This window comes from Peromyscus maniculatus, chromosome 15, assembly GCF_049852395.1.
Source record: "Peromyscus maniculatus bairdii isolate BWxNUB_F1_BW_parent chromosome 15, HU_Pman_BW_mat_3.1, whole genome shotgun sequence".
Lineage (NCBI taxonomy): Eukaryota > Metazoa > Chordata > Mammalia > Rodentia > Cricetidae > Peromyscus > Peromyscus maniculatus.
In genome coordinates, this window is record NC_134866.1 from 46,994,500 (window position 1) to 47,022,326 (window position 27,827).

General features: G+C 41.2%; 1 protein-coding gene across 8 annotated transcripts in view; it reads right to left on the bottom strand.

Annotated features, from left to right (window-relative positions):
- Pde4d (phosphodiesterase 4D) overlaps window positions 1-27,827 on the bottom strand; it is a 1,451,136-nt gene that overhangs the window by 1,278,224 nt on the left and 145,085 nt on the right. For 5 of the 8 annotated variants that reach the window (XM_016000210.3, XM_076552295.1, XM_076552297.1 and 2 more), the window contains exon 2: window positions 620-780. The gene's annotated coding sequence lies outside the window, so the exon portion shown is untranslated. The remainder of the gene's footprint in view (window positions 1-619; window positions 781-27,827) is intronic. The other 3 variants (XM_076552299.1, XM_076552298.1, XM_076552300.1) reach the window with 1 other exon arrangement.

A 27,827-nucleotide genomic window follows, 5' to 3' on the forward strand; every position in this document is an offset into this window, starting at 1 on the left:
AATCTAGGAAGAGAGGATCAAGGAGTGAGAAATGAAGGGACCAGCCACACAGCCAGACATGGAATAAGAAGGAAAGAAAAGATATACAGAAATAAAGAAAGGTAAAAGTCCAGAAGTAAAAGGTGACAGAATAATTTAAGTTAAGGAAAGCTGGCTAGAAACAAGCCAAGCTAAGGCCTGGCATTCATAAGAAAGAAAAGGCCTCTGTATATTTATTTAGGAGCTGGGTGGTGAGCCCTCAAAGAACAAAGAGCCAAAGAGTGTAAGAAAACATCAACAGTAACAACTACACAAGCCATAGCTGATTTCCCCTACAAAGATCTGAAAAGGGCAAAAGTACGGCGCCATCCTATTTCTATCCCCTTCCTAAAGGGACAACCAAAAGGGAAAGCGTTTATTCCTCCAACACTCCTTAAAACATTATCTCCAAACCTTTTTCCAGAACGATCTTGTGAGGCAAGTAAATCTAGTAAACTATCCACTGGCCGTTCTTCAAAGTCAGCTCACATTCCACGCTACTGTGGGACCCTTGGTGAGCCGTCACTCTCCTCTCCCCCTCCTCCTCTCTTCCTTGCTCCCCTGCTCAGACCCTCACATTCACAGTCACATGTTTTCTTACCACACAAGACAAGCTTTCTTCACACTCTCCCTCGCAGGCTCTGGTGAATACCTCTAGTTCATTGGAGGGCAGGTCCTGAGGGGTGTGTTGCTGCCAGCAAACATGTATGTCATCTGTTGCTAGGGGACAGGGCTCCTCTGTCTGTCGTTTTTATCCGAGACCTGAGAGCAAGGAGAAAACACAGTAAGCAGCAGCTGAGGTTGCTCATGTGAAAACCAAGGGACAAAGACTCGGCTTTCTGAAGCCAAAAATACGCAAAGCATATTCATCTCATTTTTTCTTCAAACAAAGCCATGAAACCCTGAGTGACCAAAAAATTCAGATTCGAGCACAGTGGAAGCACCCTCAATAAGCCTTAGGCTAAGAGCACTAATTTGGGGGGAGAAAAACCTACAAATATAAAATTTCCACATTCAAGTGATATTTAGTCAGTTCTGGGGAAAGCTAACAGAAAGTTTTATTTAAAAAATAACTCCCAATCTTCATTTAGAAGATTTGCCTTTTATCCTATAATAGTGCAGAGCCAACTTAACACCACCCACAAAGAAACTGTGGCAGCAGGAGGGAATCCTCATAGTCAAGGAAGGAAAATGCTAAGAAGCAAACCTCAAGGAGTAGAAGGTAGAACTTAGCGTTTACATCCACCTAAGGCTCCTTTAAGGACTTCCGTGCATATGTAACATTATACAGATCTCCTTTAGTCACCTAACAGAAGCCAGGACACATGGTGGTTGGCATCAGTGCTGTTTCTGCAGGTTTCCTAAATCAGGGCTGTAGGTAGAGACTACGCGAAGCACTTCAGTGGGGAGAGTGTTGTCATAACTGCAACGGAGAACTTCTTTCAGAAAAAAGACGATAAAGTCCTAACCAACTTAGAATACAGTGGCCAACATCACTATTCCCAATACTTGACATTTTGAAAACATGATCTCTAGAGCTCTCCAATACCCTACAAAGAGGATGGGCCTCAACAGTACCTGGAAGTACAAGAATGTACCCATTTCTGGGGTAAGGTAAACAAGTGAGGACAATAGTGCAAGTCTACACAACACAGGAGTTAGCACATGAAGTAAGTACATAGTATGCTCTCAATAAATGTTCAGGTAGACTAAGGAATCATTGCACTGATCAGTGAATCAATAATAAGTTAGATGTATATCCAACCATGTTAATTAAACACTGACAGAAAAAATGAAATCATACTTATGGGGAGTCTCTTTAGACGCTTCTGACCAACAACTTGAAAAAGGGTTTTCCCTGCCTGGCACTGGAATTCGTATTAGTCTATGGATTTGGGGAGAACATTATCACTCCAAGTGGCATAACTTCATTTATTACACACACACATTTATATATACATGTATATATGCACACATATATACATGTATATAAATATATTTTTGCATACACATATGTGCATAATTTTAGATAAACATAAAATTTGATTTTCAATGGCTTTTTCTATCCTTAGTGTCATTTTTTTCTACCTCCTTCCCTGTCCTCTGTCCTTCTGCATTGACCCTCTCTTCCCCAGGTAAGTCTCCCCATACCTTTCTTATTTCTCCCTTCACAGTGACTGTGTCCCACTATTCCACTCCTCTAGAGGCCTTTCTCTTTTTCTGACCCATGGTCACTTCTTACTTTTCTTGTATCTGCTGTTACTCAGGACGATAGACTCACATGTAAAAATCCAGAGCTGGAATCCAGAAATAAGAGAGAACATGCAGCATTTATAGACTATTGCCACTGTCCTTGGTTTCCTCCCAGAAACCAAAGGCAAGACCCAACTGCTGAAGACACTATGCATCTGAGACACAGGACTTGGAGAAATTGAACAGGAAGTGACCTGGAAGCCTGAGAACTAATAGAGTATAGGAGCAGCTATGAACGATGCAAGGGAAGAAAAACAATCAACGCTCCACCCAGCTGTAATGTCTACAAACAACAGCAATAACCAGCTCAATACAATATCCCTAATGATGCAATAGTGGCACTTACATCATTAGGTAACCAACAGGCATCTAGTTAGACTGAAGGCCTGATAAATAGGACTTGGTTCCTGGTACTGTAAACTTAGTCCACTGTCAATGACGGGTAAGGTCATGGACCCTGGCAGAAGAGAACCTACTGCCACTTTCCTAAATTAGTATAATTTCCAGCTACATTCTAAATACTTATCCTTATGCCTAAAAGTAAGTGCAGCTCACAGTCCTTAACACAGAAGCTTATTTTAGGAGCAGAGACCACTAGAGAAAATTCCATCTCATCCAAGTGCAGAGAAGAACCGACAATTGGGTGCCAAGCCCTAATTAACGCATCTATAATATAACTCCTACACATAAGGCTCTGGGAATGCTGTGGAAGAAGGAGCATAATGATTGTAAGAATCAGAGGTCCAGGAAGGGACATCTGTTGCAAGATCGCCTGTATAGGACAAGAAAGCTTTACCCAGGAAATGACAACAATGCAATTATCTAAATAAGACATAAAGATGATAAAACCAATGCCATAGCAGAGGGCGGATTGTTCACAAGGCTTAGTCCCTAGAAGAGCTACATACAATGATTGCTGAGAGTGGAGAATTATTCTCATCGAGGGATGAGCCTCCTGATAGTTTAACCACTCCCCAGAGGTCAGTACTAAACACATATGCAACACTAAATGATCTCAACGGGGTGTGTGTGTATGTGTGTGTATGTGTGTGTGTGTGTGGTAATTACTAGTAAATAATAATAGGCCATGAGTTTAAAAAGGCATAAGAGGGACACTAGAAGAGCTGGAAGGGGGCAGTGTAAATAAAGCATTCATATATAGAATTCTCAAAGTAAAAATAAAAAAGAATAAAATCATGATTAAATAAATTGATTGTAATTCTAAATAAGAGAGGAAAGGCATCTTCTGATACCCAACTTACCCTCAAGGTCTAATGTAGTTGGGTTTTTTACTCTTTGGGGGCCTGCCACCCAGCTCTCAAATAAATAGAACTGAAACTTGTTCTTACTTATTAATGCCTGGCCATAGATTGGCTTGTTTCTAGCCAGTTAGTCTAACTTAAATTATTCCCCTTGACTACATTTTGCCTCTGGGCTTTTTGCCCTCTTTATTCTATATATTGTGTTTTCCTTCTTACTCAATGGCTGGCTGGGTGGCTGGACCCTGGCGTCCTCCTCTTCTCCTTTTCTTACTCTTCCCTCTTCTCTGAGCCTAGATTTCTCTTATTTATTCTAAGTGGCAGCCCACTATCTCTTTCTTCTGCCTCACTATTGGTTGTTCATATCTTTATTAGACCATCAGGTGTTCTAGACAGGCAAAGTAACCCAGCTTCACAGAGTTAAACAAATGTAAAAATCAAAGAATGCAACACATCTTTGCACCATTAAACAAATATTCCACAGCATAAACAAATGTAACACCTCTTGAACTACAACAGTCTAGTTTTATTTTTGTTGCTGTGATAAAATACCCTGACCAAAAGCAATTTTGAGGAAGAAGGGGTTGATCTGGTTCACAATTCCAGTTCGTGTTTCATGATTGCAGGGCAGTCAAAGCAATAGCTTAAAGCATCATTGCATGAACAGTCAAAATCAGAGAGAGAATGAATTCATGGATGCTTCATTCCTTGCTTGATTGCTTGCCTAGCACTAAACTCATTTCCTCTTACACAGTCCAGGGCCAGCCTATGAAATGGTGTGGCCCAGAGTCAGCACATTGACATTTAAGACAATCCCCTACAGACATGCCCATATGGCCAACCTGATCTGGAAAATTCCATGTTATGTATCTCTTCCCAGATAATTCTAGAGCATATAACATTTATATTTTAAATGATCAAACACATCCTCTACACTCAGGTAAATCAGTGTCTCAGACAAGCAGGTACTACAAAGTGAGTGTCATTAATTCTGTTCTCGGTTGCACTTTGAGACCTGCCTATTAGTCATATAGGCCACACTCAAAGAGGTTTGAATTCAAATTCCATGTGCCATTTAATAAGCTCTTTTAACTACTGAGGATGAAACCTTAAAGTTTACTTTCCCCTCAAGACACTGATCACCAAAATTCAAGATGGGTGGCTGCCTTATCAATGTCCCTGAAGGACACCATCAAGCATAACACTCAACAACCCACAACTGAAACATAGCATGAGTTGTATTATTCAATTGACTATTACAGTAGCACATGTTGGACCATACACACTAATAAAGTGAATTAAACTCCAAGATTCTGAAAATTCTTCAAAACAGAGCAAACTAGGACTACATCACGGTATAGACTGATAGTTACTGGCTTTACCCACCACTCTCTGACTGTCCCTCTGTTAAGACCCTTCTCCTATATGCTTCACAGTTTTACAGACATTTAAAATTCTGTTCCTGTTGACAACTTCAGTCATGCTGGGAATAGAGAGGCAAAGAAAGAAATTTATGCCTAAGTTTATAATACACATCTTATTAAGAACATCCCATTAGAAGTCTGGCCAAGAAATGTGAAATTAACCCCCCATTACCATGAGCCCTTTCTTTCTTTCTTTCTTTTTTTTCTTTTCTTTTTTTCTTTTCTTTTTTTGGTTTTTTGAGATAGGGTTTCTCTGTGTAGCTTTGGTCCCTGTCCTGGAACTCACTCTGTAGCCCAGGCTGGCCTCGAACTCACAGAGATCCGCCTGCCTCTGCCTCCCGAGTGCTGGGATTAAAGGCGTGTGCCACCACCGCCCGGCTTATGAGACCTTTCCTGTGTGTGACCTGCAGTTATGCACTGGCACTGATATGAACCTTTTGACCACAGGCACCTGTTTTCTTCCTTTGCTTCAGATCAAGAAATGAATGGACGGTCGGTCAGATGACTCATCATCTCTTAGGAATCTGAGAATGTCCAACTGTATTTACAAGGATTTCTATTTTTATTTCATTTTTGTCAGGAGGTAGCATTTGACAGAATTCAATATTGTTGTTCCATGTGGTAACATAAGGATGATGACTCGTGAGCCTTAATCCTTAACAGATTATTTATTGCATTAATTCAAACCTCATCAACTCTGTTGCATGGCTTAGGATACACAGAAATATTTTTTCTTGTTGTTTCTTTTTTAATAACTTCATTTTTTTATTTATTTTACATCCCAGTGGCAGTTTCCCCTTCCTTTCCCCTTCCTCCTCTCCTCATAGTCCCCCCATACACGCCCCTCCCCATCCACTCCTCCTCCATTTCTATTCAGAAAAGGGCAGGCCTCCCATGGATATCTTGCTTTGTATTTAAAGATTAATTCTGTTGGCCTTGTTCTCTAATGAGCCATCTGTAAATAAATACATGAACTATCACAGTATATTTTTGTATAAGGGGAAAGTTCCTCTTTCTTTTGAAATAAAAAGATTTATTTTATTTGTAATTATGTGTATCGGGGAAGGTATGCACATTTGTAAATGCACGAGACTGTGGAGTCCAAAGAAGTCATCAGATCCGGAGTTGGAGCTACAGGCAGCTGCAGGCCACTCAAAGTGGATGCTGGGAACCAAACTGCAATCTTCTCCGAGTAGAGTAGCAAGTGCTATTATCCACGGAGCCAACTCTCTGAACCAGGAAGTTTGCTTTGTAAGAACTGATGGACTCACAAAGACTATGGCAGCATGCTCAAGGCTTGCACAAGTTCAAGCTCTATGAGGTCTCAGCACTGAGAGTGGGAAAGTAGACATGGGTTCCGATCCCTAACTAAGATGCTATCTGCAATTGATACCCACTGGCAAAGGAAAAATTACTTTTCTCCCATGGAGTCTCACTGGGTATATAAACCACACTTCAGGTTAGGCCCCATGCCCAGGAGAAGTTGGTGAGCACACAAATCAATGGTACTTTTATAGATATTTTTTGTCATTTTGCTTTGTTTGGGAATTTTTTGACTTACTGGTCTTTTGCTTATACTTTTTGGTTTTGCTTTTGTATGTGTGTGTTTTTCTTGGGCTTGGGGGTTTTGTTTCTTTTTTTGTTTGTTTGCTTGTGTTTCCTTGTATTTTTTAAGAGAAAAAAAAAACGAACATACAGTTGGGTGGGTAGAGAGGTAGGGAGGATCTGGGAGGAATCGGAGGAGGGGGAAAACATGATCAAAATATATTGTATGAAAAAATATTTTCCAAGAAGTAAAAGAACTAATGTGATGGGCTCTATCATTGGTTAGTGGTTATCGTAAATGAAAGCCCCCACTTTTCTATTGGAAAAGCATTTGCCAGCCAAGCAGATCGTCTCAAAGCAAACTTGAAGTCCACTACGTGTAATAATCTGTGAAATACTGTCACCATCCTTTTCTCCTTGTTACAATTACAAAGGTAAAGCTTTACACAAGAGCACTAACACTGCATAGTTATGAGAGCTTGACTTCCAAGGGTCTGTATTCAATTCTTTGCAAGGTCACCCTTGTAATTCACTGCTCCAATTATGTGACTTATTCCAACATTCCCATCTTTCCTTACATTCTCACTACCTTATAATTCTGGTCCCATCATTATAGACAAATACCAAAACCATATGTTAAACCAAAGGAAAAGACATTGCAAGCACAACACCGAGTCAGAAGGAAATGAAACCAATTCAACAAATATTTTTCTCAATTTTTGTGAACCCAGAGTTCTACCCATGCTAGTCAAGTGCTTCACTGATGAACCAAAGCCATACCCTTAAAAAAAAAAAAGGCTTCTAAACATTGAATTGTGTCAAGTGCTGTCATTGATTCTGAAAATAATAATAAAGTACAAGAAAAAAGTTGTATTTGAATGTGTACATATGTGTGAATGTGTGTTATGTGTTCATATGATAGGTATGCACGCGCATGCATGTGAACATGCAGAACCTGCATCTCTGACAGTTCAGCGAGGCTGGCTGGCTGTCAAGCTGCAGACATCCTCCAGATTCTACCTCCCCAGTGCTGTGATAACAGGCACACTCCATCCTGTACTGTCTGTCTGTCTTATGTGTGTGCTAGGAACCAAACTGAGGTCTCATGTCCATGTGTTGAGTTTATTGGCTGGGCCAGATCCTCAGCCTCAAACAACAGAGAGAATGTTCCATTTTTCCAAAGCTTTTGTTCTAATGAGAAACACATACAAGATTAGTTCCTATGAGTGCTACAAGGAAGATAGGGAGCGTTAGGATCCAGTGATGGCGGGTGTGGGAGCACCAAGAGAGACCTCTTTTAAGACTTCGGAGATAGGCAACAGGGAACCTACAAAGAGCTTAGCCTAGGAGAGGGAGAGAAAGGGCCACAGAAGGTGGAGAAGGAAGACAGAGGCAACTCAGGGTTAAGACTCGAGTGCCGTTCCAAATCCAACAGGAAGCCGCTGATGCGTGCCACACAGGAAAATGGGGTTAACTTAGAGCTGTGCAAGTGTCACCCCAAACATCAGGCAGAATTGCTCAGGCCTGTACGTTCGCCATTCCACCAGGAAAGCATAAGATCATCTTTCTGAGTTTGGGGCAAGGAACCCCAGACTCCCAGGTTCTCCTCAGGGGCCAGGGGCCGGGCACTCACACTTGCTGTTACCTGAAACACCCCTACAACAGGCACTTACCAGTTAGGAACGGCCACCCATGCTGCTGCCCCGCTGAGCTACCCATTCCTGAAGCCTCCTTCTGTCAGAGCCAAGTGTTACCCAAACCAGGATCTACTGAAGACAACTGTCAATTGCTCTATGGAAAAAAAGAGGAAGGGGACTCTGAAGAGGAGAAACTGAGCTTTATCGCCAATGGTCTAGCAACTATGTGGGTTCTTAGGTAATTTCTTCAGCAAGGCATTGGAAAAATTACCAGCTCCGTTGTAAACTATTGAATTATTTGTATCACAATACAGTGTAAAATATAAAACATTAAATGCTATTAAAAACCAGTATTGAACTTTGTGGCATGTTTTATTCTGACACGAATAGACTTTTGTAAAACTTTAAAAGGTTTCCTTGCATGGAATCAGGAAAATGTCATTTTTTTTCCTCAAGCAAAAAGATAAACTTTATGAGCCATGCATTTGCTGCTTCAGTGAGGTGCCAGCTTGATTAAAATTTGCCTAAATGTGCTCTCAATTTGGCAGAGGGCCATTTCTGCTCAGTCGCTAAAACAGGTGGCACTTCTATCAAGAAGGTTCTCATTTCTTCGCAGAAACGTACATTAAAGCTCCTCATTTCACACAACCCCATCTAAAACCAGCACTCACAGAAGAGTGTATCCCCCAAAAGCAGAAACACAAGATTCCTTCCCTCTCCACTCTTCAATGCCAGCTCCAAAGCTCTTGGCAGGCCCATGGCAAGCCCACACTATGAAGTCTTGAGGGGATTGCAGCCTCACCTCAAAGATTTTAAAACATTGTACATTGTATGTTGCCCAAATGATGAGGCCAGTCTATGCTCCAAAGTCAGGTTGGTGAAGAGATCACAATTAGAGAAGTGTTCCTAAGGGTTTAAGATAATGTAGGAAGAAATATTTAAGTATACACATGTGCGTGCATGTACACACACATGCATGCATACACATATATACACACACGCGCGCGCGCACACACACACACACACACACACACACACACAGATAGGTACATATTCTAGAGAAGGGGTAAATAATTGACACTACATTCCTCATGTGGCAACACCATTTCCATTTCCACACTTTGGGAAATAACAAGACAGGTTTTGCAATATTGCTGCAGTAGTTTTTAGACATTGGAGTTGTATGTTAATGTTTCATCATTAGGATATCTTTAGCTTCTTTTTTAAAATGTCCAAAGGACCCTGGAGCTTAAAACTTGCTTTTCTGAAGAAGAATAAAGGAAAATCCCCTCAGGCCAAGGGGCAGCCCTTCCCTATAGATGGGGAAACTTGGCTTTCTAAGTTCCTACCCCTTCTGTTGTATGAACTGATACCTCTCTGTATCATTAATGGACAATAATGGCTTCCCAATGAAGGCGAGTCCTCTTTGGTGCTTAAATGCCACGTTTTCCCAAGTGGTGAAGTTGTATAGTAGGTACTCTTGCAGCCAGCATGCTCAGATACCAGAACTTCTGATAACCTTCTGTTCTTCCCATTAATGGAATCAGGCACACCCTGAAGTAGCTCAGCTACTTAAGAATATGACCACTTCTAGACCTCCAGTTCCTATCATTTCTACCTGCCTTTCCCCTAAGCAGCAACAAGAACTTGAGGACCCAAGTGTTCAAGGAGCTCACAACGCCATCCAAGACACAGAATGCCACCTGCCCCCATGACTGCTTTTCTCCTTGCTTAGACCTAACGGGCTTTCTTCCATTTTCAAGGTTTATACATCCAAACTCTTTCTGTTTATTTGTGAGGCACCAAACAATATGATGTCCACTTTCATTAAACTATAGCCTTCTAAAATTTAAAGGGATAAAATAGCAGGGTATATAGAATATCTCTTCTAGTGACAAACATTGCCATCACATTAAGCACAAGGTACTTGGAGTAAAAGGTAGAGTGTTCCTACAATTTGAAAAGTCCCTCGAGGCCAGCCTGGTCTACAGAGCGAGTTCCAGGACAGGCTCCAAAGCTACCCAGAGAAAGCTTGTCTTGAAAAAAACAAACAAACAATAACAACAACAACAAAAAACACCACTGGAGGCAATTATAAACTAGCTAAGTGCATAAATCAGTGAGCCAGGCACATCTCAAGGTTAGCATAGTACCAGAGATCTTAGGAGAAATTTCAGCTACGTGCTGGCTCTTTGAGCATCTTTGTGTCAAACAGGAAAAGGTATCAGTTCCTCAGGGTTAACGCAGGCTCCCATTACAGTGAGCAGTTTGGCTAGTTGAATATGTCTGCCTTTCTAACTCTACCAGTCTCCTGAAGTCCAACCTACTTGTTCAGTGAATAACCTGCATAAATATATACAACCACACTGTCCTGGAAGTAGACTTTAAACCCAATACAAATGAAATAAAGAGCCATATGAAATTCAACTAAGGCAATGTACTTGACGAGATAAGAGATTAAAAAGATATGAAAGCTTGAGGGGTTTTTTTCTTCTTTTATTGACTATTGGGTTGTTTAATCTTTTGAAAAGGGGAAACTCGATGAGCATCATCTGAAACCAAGAGAGGTGAAAATGGGATCTAAGCTTCAAGCACTCATTTTAATCTCTAAGATCATTCTGTCCTGCAACACATGCCTCCCAGATGAGTAGATACACAAAACATTTAGAAAACGAATTCCTCCTTTGCTTGGTGATAAAAAAAAAGAATTGATAAAACTTCTGTGTCAACATGTGCTTATCCTGAATAAAAAATTTGAAAATATATTCTCTTTCCTCTCCGCCTAGATGAACCACCCACCCCAGGCCACTCCTCTTCCCAGCTAACAGAATGAGAGTTTCAACATGCTGCCCCAGTCTTTCTGACCAGTCCTTTCTCTTGTTCCGTCTCCTTGTCAATGCCTTGCTTCTTCCCCTTCTTGAGACCTGGGTGACCTGGGTTTTTCAGTGGGAGGCCTGATACCCTGGCTCAGTATACTCATCGTTATGGTCTTCTGTGCTATTTAAATCTGAAGGATAAACACTTAACACCAAATTGATTTTCTCTTGGCCCATTGGAAGCACATATGTCAAGTGCCCTTTGACTTTTGCGGAGGGATGACTAGAGCCAAGCCTTCAGCCCCTGACATGACCCTGTGCTTCCAGTTAGGAAAAAAGAACAGACCTGCCCTGCCCTGCAAAAAGACAGAGTCATCTCTACCCTCTCTAGAGAAAGTGCTTTTGAATTATGTATGTCCTTGCTGAGAGATTTTTTTTTTCTGTGGAAGGAAAGGGGGTTTTATAGACAATGGGTATGAAGGAAATATTATAGAGAAAGAGATTTGTTTTGTCCACTTGAAGTATTTTTCATCATCAGTCATTTTCTGATTTTATCCGAGCTGCAAATATTTCAAAGACTGGGAGAGGTAGCATGCACATGAAATTACCCCTTTTATAAAATGAAAGCAATAATAACAAAGCTTTGCCTATCTAAATAAGAAGGGCGGTAGCTTCTCTGCAGACTGAGGGCCAATTCTCTGCACTTGACAGGCGCTGAGGGTGTGGCGTCACCTTTCTCAGAAAGACTGTGCAGTTGGACAGGGTTGTCATTGTGGCCTATGGAACAATGTGTGAAAGACTGAAGAGGATCATTCCGGCAGGTGCAGACATGGGATGATGTGACAATGTTTCAGGGCTAATATCACACCCCATATCAGGAGAGAGAGGGGAGTTAAATGGTGAGACGACCATGAAACAGGAGCACCACCAACACCTGCTGGCACTGATGAGGAAGTGTTCTTGTTGCTTCTAACAACCACTTCCTTTCCACCATGAGAACAGAAAGGAATTCCTTGATTTTGGTGGGGGAAAAATGTGGAGAGCTTATCATGTCTTAGCAGGCAGCCATCCTCCATTGCATACCCTACTCTCCCTCCTTTCCTTTCTACACTGGTCCATCTCCCTGTTTTTCTGTTTTTTTCCCCCTTCTGTGTGTTCTCGTCGTCTTCATTTCACACTCTCTCCACTCTGACGACCCATCCAAAAGCACCCGTGTTCCTCACTGCTCTCCTGGAGAGCCTCTGGGGGTGACTCTGCTGCTTTTATTTGTAATAGAAGAGGGATGCGTAACCCAGAGAAGAAGGAATGGAGAGAGGCCAGTGGGCAGAGCCCTCCCAGGCAGGTTACAATCCTCTCTGACTTCTCCATCAGTTCAGAACCCACGGGAAGGTGAGACAGGGCCTAAACGTAGTCAAGGATTCCCAGCAGCTCTTGAATCTGAGAACAGAACACAAGGTCAGAACTGACAGGCAGCTGACCAGGGAGCCCAGCAGGAGGAAGGCAGGGCAAGGATGGGCAAGACAGAAGAGTGCTGCAGAGCGAGGCCTAGAGAAAAAGAAGTGATAGAAAGCACACTGTAACCTAGGTCAAGGCACCTCCCGCCTCTGCTACAAGAGAAACAAACAAAAAGCCCTGAGCTCAGTCAAAGATTGATTCACCCGCTCAACCATGAGATCCCAAGAAATAAAGTCCTACCCCAGGACAGACCAGAATAGGACAAAGATGCTGTAAGACTAAGGGTGTGGCTGGGGAAAGAAAGTGAACAGGAAAGGTCAACAGGAAAAGAGAAGAAAAATCAGACCAGACATCAACAGAACCTCTGTGTTAGAAATGGTCATTGGTGAGTTTGGGTTGCTTTTTATTTTACTTATTATTGCGTTTTCGAGTGTACAGCAGGAGGTGGGTATGTGTAGCACAGCACTTTTGTGATTGTCAGACGACAATTTCATGGAGATCTCTACTCCCACCTAAATTTACATGGGTTCTAGGGATCAAAGATGTGTCACCAGGTTTATGCGCAGTCATCTTTACCCACTGAGTTATCTTGCCAGCCTCTTGCCAGGCTTCAGTAGAGTCAGAAAATGATACCCAGAACCCGACCTTCCATAACCTTGGATGTTTTCATCATTGAGCTTTATGACTCTCATCCTAGCAATAGGTCCATTTTGTTCAATTAATGTCCCTATAAAGCCCCAAGTTAACAATCTCCTGCAGGGTCTGCTATAAGAAGAGGATTAATTAGTGCCCAGTGGGCAGGGGTAGGAAAGTGGCACCCAGAACAGAGCTTTCACAAGGTCAACTCCCATCTAGGAGGCTCGATCAGGGTTGCCAAACATTCCAGTCTGCCCAAGACAGCGTTCTAGAGTAATTATTAATAGCATCCTTTGTTATTCTCAAAAGGTCTTGATTTGCATGCTGAATTATACAGTCTCTCTGATATGTGCCATGTAATAGACTAATTGTAATCCAGTTATGGGTGTCATAAAAACATGTCACTGGCTGCATTCAATGTTCTCAATAGAACTTTGAGAACTGAGGGAAAGTTATAAATGAAATTACTTAGAAACTATCTTCATGAAATCTGAGACAGATAAGCAATATATAAGCGAAGGCAAGGATACATATCAACACAGAATATAAAGAAGCAGTGAAAGGAAAGAAAATGTGAGCTTGAACTTAATTGTCATTCCTCCCATGAACGGTGGTTGTAAGACTTGATCAGCAATGATATGTGGGAAGCAATCTTGGAAATAAGCCTTTCAGAACAGTTTTTAACATTTGATTCATACAACAAACTCATTCCATTGACAAAGACTGCAAATCTGGTTGTCTGTGTTTAAGAGGGACAAACAGAGAGAGAGCTATTAGCAGCCTTTGGCATAACAAGAAGCTAGTGTATGTTTAATTCCCTGATAGTCACCCTATATTGATGCAAATGTTGTGTCTCTGACATCCCTCAGCACTTGTTATCTGTTATCATTGGAATCAGGTCCAACATTCCTGGCTATACTCAGAAGTAATTTTACGGATGGCCTGTCATTCATAACCCTGTAATCCCACTCAGGCCTTCCTCTTTTTTCTCTTAATTCTCTATTTAGACATGTACAGGTATGTGCCACTCATCGTTACATTTGCTTGCAGCTTCCCTAACAACCGTGTGTGTGTGTGTGTGTGTGTGTGTGTGTGTGTGTGTGTGTTTTATTCTTGAGATGGTTTCCTTTATTGCCACTGTGCACACTTCTGCATACCTTCTGGTACACAAATACACATTTCCACTTAGGAATGGAATTACTAACTTATAAGTTCTTCCACATGTTTAATTTTTGTATAGACACTAAAAATAGTTTTCCAGTGTTAATCTACCAATTAACCTCCCCACCAACAGCCTACAGGTGATCTAACTGCCTCCCCCCCCCCATTCTCAACAATATGTGGTATTGTCAGCCTTTCCTTTTAGTTATTCTGGTCAATGTGGAATGGTATCAGTATAACACTGTAATTTTCATTTGCATTTCTGGTGACTAATGCAGTTGAATTATCATATTTCTTAGACTTTCAACTCACACCAGTCCTTAGACACTAAGCTCCCCTCTGGAAACTATCTGTAAGTGATGCTGAGGTAAGAACCAAGGTTGTGTACACTCATTCAACTCAAAGCAAGCCTCGTCGTCTGTTGGTCTTTATCACTGTTCACAAATTATTTCCATAACATGTCTTGATCTCTTATATACTCTGGTGACTGCCTCTGTCACTTCTACAGTGTTAGGCTAACCCACTTCCTCCTTATAAACATGCCTTTTGGATGCATTAGACAGCCCTGCTAGCTAAGCCCTTCTGCTGCTTGGGTTTTGTCAACTTTATGCAAAGTTAGACATACCAGAGAGGAGGGAATCTTTAAGAAAACATCCATAAGACTGACCTGTTGACAAGCCTGTGGGGAATTTTCTGGATTGATGTGGGAGGGCCCAGCTACCTGTGGGTAGCTCCACTTCTGGGCAGATGGTCCTTGGTTATATACAGAAATCCAGCTGAGCAAGCCAAGAGGAGCAAGTCAGTAAGGAATAATCTTCTACAGTTTCTGCTTCAGTTCCTACCTCCAGGTTTCTCCCCTGCTTGAGTCTCTGCCCAGACTTCCCTCAGTGACAGATTGCTACCTGGTTGCGTGGGATGAAATAAACCCTCTTCTCTCCAGGCTGAGTTTGGCCATGGTGTTTTAATCACAACAAAAGAAGCACAAACTGAGATAGCCCTACCGTGTAAAGCCCCGCATAACCCCACACTCCTAAAGATTTCATTCTTTTCTCTTGCTTCAAAATAAGCACTGATACTTCTGCTAAAACAATCTACCAGGAAGAAAATCTCAGGTAGAGCCCCCTGCACACTTCGCATTTATGTGAACAAGTATGACTTATCTGGCCTCTTCTTGTCAATTTTTTATCTAAAAATAAGAATGCTTCTTACCTTCTACCATTGATGTGGTATTTAAGTTATGTGTAAAAAAAAAAATCTCTGACCCGATTCCTGGGAAATATTGTGTGCCTGGCAAATATTAATTGTTTTCCTTCCATTTCACCTTTTATACCTCCACTATTATTCATCATCTCCTTTGAGGCAGTGAGACAGAAGGGAAAAAAATGACAACCACCAAAAAACCCTTGGCATTTGCAATCAGACACACAGTAACTTAAAACCTGATGTTTACCACTAACTAGCTCAATTATGAACTTCCTTAAATTACTGTCTGACTGTCTGAAAAGGATCTGGGGGTGTTACATCCAAAAGTGTAAAGATGATACATCTCTCCGGCTGACTATAGTGCTAGATCACCCATCTCAAAATAGGGCTTCAGGGGTTACATCCATCCCATTGTACTCGAGTTTAGGCATAGGATTTGTTTCATTGGCTATTGACTGGGTGGTATTTAAATTGTCTAGAGTTAAGTATTAGGGTAAGTGTCTTTTAAATCCTGCAACTCAGACTTCATTTGATAAAACTGGTGGACAACTAGCAAGCATATTCATGTCAGCTCCAATCACGTGGGGCTCAACTGCCACCATCCTCCACACCGGCCTTGTCACTTCTGGTCTACTATACTCTATTCACTTCCCCAGCCTGGCCACATCCCCACAGCCTTCCACATTTCTCTCCTCTCCCCAGTCTGTCCATATGCCTCCTCCATCTTTCCTACTCCCCCATTCTTGTCCATTAGGCCAGTCTCCCTCTTTCATTAAAACCATCTTCATAGAACTTGATTATTTTGTTTTGATACTAAGATCTATAGAATATGTTCCAGTATTTTTTTTACAATATATAAACCAACTGTTCTGTAGATACTTACAGTTAGAATCATCTACTTCTTCCAGCTCCTATCTTAGTTTCCCATTGCTGCTCTAAGGAATGACTACAAACTGAAGGACTTCAATACCTACAGATTTATCCTGCAGTTATGTTCTCAGAGACCTAGCGCCTCATTTCATCTGCTTAAACTAGGTATGGAGGCCCTAGGTAAAAGTTTGTTTTCATCCCTGTTTCAGCCTCGACAGGTACTCTTAGGTCCTTGGTACACATCCAACTTTCTCCAGCTTAAAAGTCAGCAGTGCTGGTGAAGTATTCTCCATGCCATGGTGCTCTGACACTTTATTGTCTTCTTTTCTTACTTTAGGGTCCTTTATGAGGACACTGAACCCACACTGATAACCTAGGATAATGTCCCATATCTCAAGGTCAGCTGATTATCAATCCTAATCCCATCTGCAGTCTTATTTCTTTCCCCCTTACCAGGTAATGAAGCATACCCACATTGTCTATGGATTAAGTTATCTACATTTTTTGAGGGGGGTACACTATTCTCACTACAATAGGCCCTAGAAGATCCCAGGTTGTTGGTCACCTAGATAATACTGCTAAACATTGTCCTTTGACTCAAAAAAAATAAAAAAAATAAAAGTAAAAAAAAAACTCCCAAACACAACTCAGACACTGTGGCAAAGCTATAGCAGAGCAGTCTCTTTCCTGAGTGCCTATAAACATCCGTGTTTGCTGCCTCCCCTATTGTATGTGTTGACATTTTGAGTTGTTAGGACCGGAGGAAAAGGGAAGCCAATAGGAATGGAGCTCTCTGCAGTTTCAGGTGCCACTGGGCACAGGATAAAGGAGGAAGAATGGAGACGCTCAGAAACATATCAAAGAAATGCCTGGGGTCCTTTACGTCTCCGCAAAGCTCTGATTAAGAATCCAGACTGAGAGCTCTCCGGAAGGAACGAAAGCACACATGAATATTCTACTGTGTCTGGTTTTCCACAATGCTTTCCTTAACCACTGGGGAAGCTCATCTGACTTATGGCAGAATCAGAATTAAACAGGATCAAGCAAGAAAAACACTTGAGGATATGTTCACTGCTGTCTCTTCTCCAAAGACAATCAGGGCATGATTTCCAGGCTTTTTAAATAGGATAAACCAAATCCAATATTTGAATGCCTTCAATAAGCTGGGGTGCAGACTTCACTTGCTACCTCAAAATTTTACATAGTGAATCCTGTAAGTTATAAGATGTTCTTAAAATGAATTAAACATCTTTTTTCCTAAATGTATCATTTTTGGTGAACCCAATAAATTCCAAATAAATTGCTGTACATTTTATGTTATTGCTGAGCATATCTGACATCATACAGAAAACTAACTAGGAGGTCTGTTTCATTCTCAGAAATCTAGCTCTTCTCTTTTCCTAACCATCCCAAGTCCATAGCCCATCACATCTTATCCTTTTTATTCCTCAACTCTTCAACTACCTCATTCACTGTCCCCTGGGCATCATTTTATAACGCATCACAGTCTGGATATCCCTCAGGATAAATTCCTGCTTGTTCTATGAGGATGGGGTTAATATCTTTCTTCCTTCCAAACTTCAGTTCTGAGACTGGAACATAGCACCAACCACTAATACATTGCATATATAAACACAGATACAGGTCTCATAACCAATTTATATATCCAGGAACAATTATTACCTTGTTTCACAGATTACAAAGGGGGCATAGAAAAGTTCATTAATTTCTTCATCCATACAGCAATTAATAACCTTGATTGTTTAATGTGCAAGGTTATTGCTTAAAGGGTAGTCACCTACAGGGTGATGCTACTTTTAGGTTAATGCAGTCAAGAGGCATCTCTTCTTTCAGGACATCTGAACTGATTACAAGGCCCAGGGTTTTTCCATGAGATCAGCTTTGTACCTATAGCAGCCTCACCCCCACTCCCACCCCTCCAACCATGAGTCTTCAGAGGGCAGAAGAGACATGCAAAATACCTCGTGGTGCAACAAACTGCTCTGAGTACTACATGGTGACTAGCCTACAGCACCCCATAAGAGGTCATGATTAATATCACCCCCAATTTAGAGAAACAAGAAGAAGGGGCAGTGAAGAAAAGTGATGGCCCAGAGTTGTTATATATTACATAATGTACTTGGAGCAAATCTCTCCTCCATGTTCCTCTAACCTCACCTGCACCCACAAAGACCCTTTGGCTTTCCTACATCATTTTTATCCTACTTTCATACATGCCTAGCAATCTATTACTTCTGCCATCATAAATTTCTAAGGATATAAGTTTTATCATGTTTCTTCCATGTTCAAACTTTCCATAGCTCCCCCATCCTCCTCAAGACAAGGTCAAAACTTCAACTTTCCCGTGGTTGAGCAGACTCCTTTTAATATGACCCTTCTAACTGCAGTCTATGACACAGTGCTGTTGAGCATCCTGCTCTGTCGTTATCACAAGATGTCCTTTCCAGAGCCAGCTCTTTCTCTCCTGCTCTTTAGTCACCCAACTCTAACTCCTATCTCAGTCTAATGTTCTCTCAACAGCCAATCTGAATCATATCCCCAGTGGACCTCACACTCATCACAGTTCACACTTTCCTTCATAGGAATATCACACCCATCACACGTATTTACAGGAATACGCGTGTGCTTATTCAACCAATACAGGGGTCCCCAGTAACAGCTTTCACTATGGCAAAAGCAGTGTCCATCAGGTTAATTAACCATAAGTTCAGCTTTGAACTGTAAAAGCAAACAAAATGTCATTCCTCTGCCTCCGTGTGCTTCCCCACCAAAGCACTTGTAGCCGACTGATTACTTCTCTACCTCTCATTAGACTGAAAGTACTTTAAGCACTATAAGGTCAAAGACTATAATGATTTTGACCTTATGACTGACCCCCTAGCATCAAGCACTGTCCAGTACCAGTGGGCGCTCAAACAGCCGAGAGTAAATGAGCAAGCAAGCATGGGTAGCTGCCCCTTCAGCACAAAACTGCCATAAACTCCATCAATGGATTGTTTTTACTTTAACCACTTCGAGAAATAGAATCCGTATGGGATTGAGAGAAAGCTCTCAACTGTGAAATCTCACCCCGTGTTGTTCACTAGCAGTAGGAAGACCAGGGGACCAACTCAGGCTTAGGTGAGAAATGACTTGCCAGCTTGGTCAAATGCCTTACGATAAGCCGCAAGGACACAAATTCCCATCAAGTGATAGCTGAGTGACTTTCCATTACTGAGGGGAAAGGCTAAGTAAAATGAATTCCTCAGTAAGACCTGATGAGATGGAGAAGACCCTGTCCCCAGGAGGACCATCTGCTCAAAGCAGGATGCATCTTTTCAAAGTGCAATATTTGAGGTGGAGACAACAGCAGGCCACACTCTTTCCTGACCCTACAAAGTCCTCAGACTTGGAGAGAAGGACTAGGTGGTCCCAAAGCCCTAGAATAGGACTGTGGTTTTTGACCTCTGGGTCAAGGTTGCCAGGGGGATATAAAGCAATTCCAGAACAATTTAGGAAGCCAAAAAGATGAAGCGTGAACAGTTTTCCTGGTGATTATTGTGATCCCCAAATGTTACAAACACTTCACTATCTCATTAAATAAGTACAACACAAATGCCATGGTGCATTCTCACCAATGGATCAGGTTGACCAAACTTCGTAACTCATCAGACTTCCCTTTCCATCCAAAGACCAACTTGTTTGTTGTTTGCTTCTCTTTGTGGGGGAGGGGCAGTACTCATGACTGAACACAGGGCCTTGAGCATACTAGGCAAGTACTCTACTGCTCAACCATATCCTCACCCTGCTATTTTTTTTTCCCCCAGCTGTTTGGAACTTCCTAAGTTGCCCCAGACAGGCTGTGGACTCATTATGTAACCCAGACCTTAAACTTGAAATCCTGGGGCCTCAGTCTCCACAGTAGCTGGGATTGCAGCCTATACCACCGGGCCTAGAGCACTTGAATGCCAATATTCTACATCTAAGAATTTCAAAGTTTGCCAGCTCCGTGGAACTTTTCAGTGGCTTTCTAGTCCTCCTCACTCTGTCCCCAGCATCTCAGGACCAAAATCTGTCCTCACTATAAACCATGCTGATTTGGCTGGGCTTGGCTTATCGCCTCCGGATCTATGAGCACCTTTACACAAAACAGAAGCATAACTAAAACATCACTTACAAAAACTAAAAGCGCGGCATGTCCGGCATGGCAGCCCATGCAGGTGTGATACTTACTTAAAGCCACTGTAGTGAACTTGACCAAACCAGTGCCTGCCACACTGAGGCACTTCTCAGGCAGCAATAACCACCCTCACTGCTGCTGTGCCTGGGGCACTGAAAACGCTTGTGCATGGCTTTCTATTTCTGACTATTGTGCCTGCCAGTGGGCAATACTCCCCTTTGGCACAGAATTTGGGACAGGCTGCTTTTGGAACAGTTTTTGAAACTGTAGCGAGGGAAATACCTTAAAGATCATTCAACCACAAGAAATCATTTTGTCTATTAACCACATCGCCAGGGTTTCTATTTTTAGGAACATTTTCATGAACCAGTGCTTTACATCTTATGAAGCACAGCTGATCTGACTCGTTTTTTCTTCTTCATCTTTATTTCCAGTCTGGTATTTTTGGCCTCAAGAGCTATTTTCTCTAGGAAAAGAGGTGCTGTCCTAGAGAAAAATGAAACTTGGTTAGAAAAAGAACTGGGTCCACAGATCCATTCTAACGAAGCCCAGAGCAGTTTTGAAGACTCACTCTTGTAAAGATGTCATGAGTCACATACATCTGAAGAATGTGGAGTAGGTGGATGACTTATGGGCTCAGGGCACGATGTGACAGTTTCAAGAAAGAAAAGCCAAAACAATGTATTTCCCCCACATACTGTGATTATTTCCATAAATACAGTCCTTTGGGGACACACAGTCCCTATGTAGAAAGTGTCCTTTGAACATCTAAAGACATTTGAGGAAATGCCACTGTTGCAATTATTCAGAGTTTGGGGTAAATTAGCAAAACATGGTCCTTCCATGACATCCCACTCTGGACTTGCCTTGCAAACAAAGCATGGGTTTGATTTCAACCTCGCCTCTTCCTGGTTTGAACGCTCATCGCTCAGACCAGCACTTGGATTTCTTTGAAACAGTGTGGCAGTAGTCATTCTTCCATTTATTCACCTCATGCTTCAGGCATGAAACTACAGGCAAGGCATTTGGGCTCTAAAGATTTAAAGCTCAAAATAAGAAGTCCCTTCACAAAAATGGCCCTCAGGCTCAGTGAGCTAATTTCACACGTAAACGTACAGAAGGGTTGCTGAAATAAAACATGCCTAGGGCTGGTGAGTATTCTGGTCACAGAAATATGGGGAGGTCATGAGTGCCAGAACTCAAACAGATGCTAGCCTGAAAGCAGCATTAGAGAAGGGAACTAGTTTGCTGTATGGGCTTGATGATGGTCCAAAGGATAAAGGGAGGGGTCTGTAGGTAGCCAATAAGAGGCTAGTATATATTATCAGCCAAACATCAGTCTCCATCACAACAAAGGAATATTATACATCCTCAGTTCATGGATATCAGTCTAGGATTTATGACTTACTTTAGAAACAAAATGGGAACAGACAGGATCTATGCCATTTCCAAACAAAGCTGTAGAAGCCATTGTTGAATTCTACAATGTACACACCCTCTTTGCTACAGTATTCCAGTCTGAGACTGTTTCTTTGGCCTGAATCCACAATGATGATGAAACACAGCTACAGTTAACTCACAGTTAGCCTTGCTAACTATTCAAATCTGGGCTTGTTTATGAGTATGGCATCCCATGCTAGGCTAACCGACATGGAAGTCAGTATAGAATGAAGATGAAAACTATGAAGTGTTAGACTTAATGAATGAAGTGGTACTATATTTTTTAAAAAATGCACAATGGTGGGCTGGGTAAGTGACCCAGTAGTAAGAAGTTCAAGCTGCTCTTGTAGAAGAACCAGAATTGGTTCTCAGAACCAACATTAGCTGTCTGATAACTGCCAGCAACTCTAATTTTATGGAACTCAACGCCCTCCTATGGCCCCTGAGGGCACTGTATTCACATGCACATACTTGCACACATATCCATAATTAAAACTTTAGGGTATATTAAAAGAAAAGGACATGATACAATAACAAGAAATTGCTGCCTAACATTAATTTTTACATTTATGTGTCCAGCATTATGATAGCCATATCTCACTTAAATCTCATAGAATACAAACTCAAATACATTTGATTGCTATCACAGTACATATTCTTTGCAATTTTTCTAAATAATTCGTGAAGTTGGTAGTTGCATGTTCCTGTACAGATGGAGGGAGTGATGTTAATTCAGCAAGCTTGTTTTTCTCAAATCATACATTTTCAAGAAAGGTCTCCCTTCAGGCCTGGACTTTGATTAGAATCAAAGAATGCATGCTGTCTGAGCCCTCTGGAATTTCCTATCTGCTAAGTGCTATATGATTGAGGCCTTGGGGTCCCAGTTTGATCAGATAATTTGTGCTACCTACATGATTCCTGTTTTCTAAGAGGTTGGAATACAATCTGAGTAGTTGAGAGAATTCATATATTTGCTACACCACACAACTAACCCCAGTGAAAACCCCGTACACCAAGACTCGGGGGAGGTGCTATCATTGGCAAATTGTTGCCTGTGCCTTGGAGAACTGAATCCATCTGTTTAAATCCCCTGGGAAAGAACTTTTGGAAACTTGTGCAAGTTTCTCTTGAACTTTGTTTCACACACCTTTGCCCTTTCTGGTCTTAATCTGCATCTTTTTGTAATACAACCCCACAGCTACAAGTGAAAGCTTTCCAGAGCCTTTTGAGTCTTTTTGGGGAGTCAGCAAGCCTTGTGGTGGGCTTGGGAGACGACAATATAAAATAGAACATAAAACAAGTATCAGTGGGGACCCCAAACTTTTAATCCCACATCATTCAAGAAATGATGTTCCAGAAAGTAAAAATGGCAAAGCTGTGGAGCATCAGTGAGCTCTGGGATGGGATAGAGAAGCAGAGGAGGTGGGTGTAGAACAGAAGGTAAGTTTGATGGATGGTGTATTAAATTTGGCTTCACTATCCAGGTAGGAAGTGCTCAGTGAGCAATAGGAAACATGGAGCTTGAGCTGATCACAGCAGCTCAACCCTGCAATACAGGTTGTGGTTGAAAACATGAGAATGAAGCATAGCGTTGAGAAAAGTATTTCAAACTGAGAAAAAGATTACAAAAAGGAAGAATGGGGAGGAGGTAAACTCAAAGGGCACAGGCTGCCGATGAGAAGGCAGGCAGGTTTTACCTGTTTCTAAATTACCATAAGGGATAATCTGCTCACTTTCATGTAAATCTATATGAAGCCTCAGGTATCCATGGTACCACTTGCCAATATGACTGCCACCGGGACCATTTTTATACATTCATTCATTTACATGTAAAACCATCCAAAGCCTGGGGTCAAAGATAGATCATGATAAAAAAAAAAAAAGAAATTTGCAGAGGTACTATGGGGTTTCAAACAACTGAATCTTGTATTTCTATGTGTAGATTTATTTTAAATGACAAGCAAATTTAGATTCCCAAATCACCAGGCGCAAGACACACATTTGTGTTTCTGTTTCTTCCATGTGTGGTTTGTCCTATATTCTGATGAGGTTTTAGATGTTTCATTTTCTTCAGAGGAATAAAGTTAGGGTTTTAGTGGAAGCCTCTTTAAATAGCATTGCAAATGACAATGTCAGACTGACCCCAGCTCTCTCACCTGAAGAGGTGGCCCCCGGTGTTCATAGCTTTTGGGTATTCTTTGTGAGTGTGTGATATGTAACACCAACTCGTGGCTCATTTTGGAAGAGAATTCTGAGATTTATTCCTGGGCATTGCATGAGACAGTTAATCCTAGGGAAATCTGTTGGTTCTGAAGCTATTCATTCCCATTTTTCCTCCACATGATGGAAAATCTCAGCCCATCCCTTAGAATGAAATTGCTGAGAAAGTCACCAGAACGTTGCATTCAGACCAATGTCTCAAAAGCTCCCCCATGTGCACACAAGAAAAATAACTCATCAGAAAACAAGGTCATTGGAATGATTGCAGAACGGGAACAGGGGCAATTTTCAGACTTTAAAAGATGTGCTATACTACAAGAAGACATCATACTTAGGATGTGATTTGCAAGTGTCAAGCCCCACGTCAAAAGGGATAATTTAAATGGGTTGAATTACAACATCAGCAAATGAAATAAATTCTCCCAATGGACTTATTTTCCTGTGAGAAATAGTTTAAAAAGAAAATAAGAGGAAGAGGAGAAGAAAGAAGAAAAAAGAAAAAAGTCAAAGAAAAGGAGGTGCATTTGTTCCAACTGTAAGTACACTGAAAAAAGGAAAGACAGGCTATCTGTATATAAAACAAGCAACTGATTTATGTGTTTGAACCTGAGAAACAAATTATATAAAAATAAACCAAAGCATTTGTTGTACTTTTCAGAGACAATTTGCCTAATGGAAATGTTTTCCAATTTCTCTTCTTTGAACATTTATCTTTCCCTTAGGGAAAAACATCCTCTGTTAAAGACTACCATGTAAACCAGTGCTCTCAAGAAAAAAAAAAAAAAAAGAGGATTTTACAATGTTCAAATAAAGCCTGGCCTCAAATATTTGTTCTTCCAACCTCCACATGTTATAATCAAGATAAATGAACTTAAAATAAATGGAGCTATCCAATCCCACACAGTGGACAGAGAAACTGAAACTGATAACTAAAGTCTCGTCTTCTGTGTGCTACTTCAATCAGTATTTCTTTATGACAAGCTGTCTCTCATTTTTTCAATAACATTAACAAGGAATAAATATGAAAAATACAAAAAAAATAGTTGCAACAGGCTTTCTCTGGGCCACCAACTAGCTCCCAAATCATGACACGGAGACTTCCTATTAGTTATGAATGCTCGACCTTAGCTTAGGTTCTTTTCTTGCTAGTTTTTTTTTTTTTATAACTGAAATTAACCTGTTTCTCGTGGTCTATGTTTTGCCTCAGGGATTTTTGCCTTTCTTTCATTCTGTATGTTCTACTCTATTATCTAGCTGGCTGGTGGCTGCCTGGCTGACTGGCCCCAGCCATCCCCCTTTCTTTCTCCGCCATTCTCTTCTCTGGTTCTCCCGAGCCTAGATTCATTCTTCTATTTATTCTCTCTGCCTGCCAGCCCCTCCTATCTCTCTGCTGCCTCACTATTGGCGGTTCATCTTTTTATTAGACCAATCAGGTGGTGTAGGCAGGCAAAGCAACACATCTTTTTGTTTTTAATTATCATATTTTTTATTTATTTTACAATACTATTCAGTTCTACATAATAGCCACAGATTCCCTTGTTCTCTCCCTTCCTGCCCCCTCCCCTTCCCCCCAGCCCACCCCCTACTCCCACCTCCTCCCTCATTAAACAAATGCAGCATAAGCAAATGTAACACATCTTTGCCTAGTTAAAGCTAATATTCCCCCAACAAATAGTTGGAATACAAAACATTTTTCTAGTTCAATCAGTATTCCATTATTAGCTGTCTCTCCTATAAGAGTAATGAGTAATAAAAATGAAACAATAACAAACATTTGTAACACTAAAACATATTGATATATAAGGAAATAAAATTCTTAGTGCTCTTTGCCAGTTATATTTTAATCACCTTATATAAATCACCTTATATATATATATATATGACTTGTATCATGTTATAATAATCCACTGAGGTTATGTTACTATCCCCATTTTACAAGTGAGGAATATTGGGTACAGAGAAGGAAGAATCTTAAAGAATAAGTTATGGAGCCATGATACCATCAACCAGTATCTCTGTGGACTCAGATCCTCCTGCCTCCACTTCAAGTACTGGAATTATAAGCATGTGCAATCCCATCCAGCTTCTATGCCAAATTTATAACAAAAAAAAAAAAAAGCAAACTACAGAAAGTAGAATTGCTATTCAAAATTCATAGGAAAAACAGACATAAGATTAAACCTTATTCTTTGGGTAACATAAAATTAAAACATGTGCCAATTAAAACAGAAATAAAAATCATCACCAGCAACAAAAAACTTAGAAGAAATTTTTTACCCAATTACTAGAGTAAATCTAAAAGTTTTTAAGTATTCAACTTCACACAGATCATCTAAATAGAAGGCATCATTCTTCAGTGTGCCAGCTAAGTCATGCTTATCTATAATTACAAATCATTCTTATCTAGCTATTCAGAACAATCCCTCTCCTAAGCAATTCTTGGTTCATTTGTTTTCAAGTAATGTAGCTCTTTAAGTGGAGAAGACACCCCTGCATCTCTAATTGGTCCAAATTAACATGGCAGCAGCTCTCCACCAGTGGCTTCCTCCTACTCCTGACCCAGGTCTCTCTTATGGTATCTATGGTATCACTCCCTGGACCCTTACCAGTCTTTCAGACCACACTTGCCTCTGGCAGGTTCTGCCTTCTAAGTCTGACTTCCATTGGTTGCAAACTCCCGAGTTCTGTTCCGGTAGGGTTCTCTTTCTTCCACTCAGCATCTGAGTAAGCACAGTCACCCCCACAGCTACTCTGAATACTCAGCTACTATGAATATGGTGCTCAGCTTCCACTTCAGGCTCTAAACTAATCTCTCTCCAAGTCTGCATTATTCACAGCACTACCTCCACTCCTGGGTCATCAGCACCAAATCCCTTACATTGCACCAAAAAATTCTATTACCCTTCTGTATTCTTTATTTAGTGAATTCTTAGTCAAAGAAAAAAAAAGTAGACCTTGAGCCATCTAAGATTCCTTCCCTCCCTCCAGAATACATGCCGATTGACCATTTCCATGAATTGTACTTCTGAATTGCTCTTGAATCTTCCACTCTCTTACTGTGTTCCTCCTGGTGCCACAAACCTGTCTCGCCAAAACTAGATCCTGAGTTGATAATTCAAGGACAAGTAGTCTTTGACAAGTAACCTCAGGAAGTAAAAGCTGAGGCTATGTGGGCATATCAGAGAGAGGAAAGAAGCCAATACTGGTGTGTAAATGATTCAATAACTGTTGTGCACAGTGAGACTCAATCCCCTAGGAACATTCATACCACACTGAGCAATGAATTAACATATGGATCACTCACTGTTGGAAGGCTGTTCCCCAGGTGTTAACTCCTAGAGTGTCAGGCCCGCCCCTTAGTGTAGTCCTTTAATCCTGTAGTTGATATAACTTTTAACGGCTTTCTTCTACAAGAGCAGTAAATACCAAGGGAGTATGCCAAGCACCTACCACCAAATCTTCCCTCGGATCACACAAGCTTTAGATAAAAAACAAATGCCTCTGCTGTGCTCCAATTTCTTTGGGATAATTTGCCAGGATTTCTGATGCGATGCTTCTGTTCTCTGGTGCTATCAATCTACCAAGAGTTTCAGAAATGCCCAATGCCTTTGCCACTACTATGTCTGGGATTTATTGTCATTGTTTCCCAGAATCTCCACCTACCACCCAACCCCATCAATATCTAGCTGGAGTACTCCAACTTCTTGACA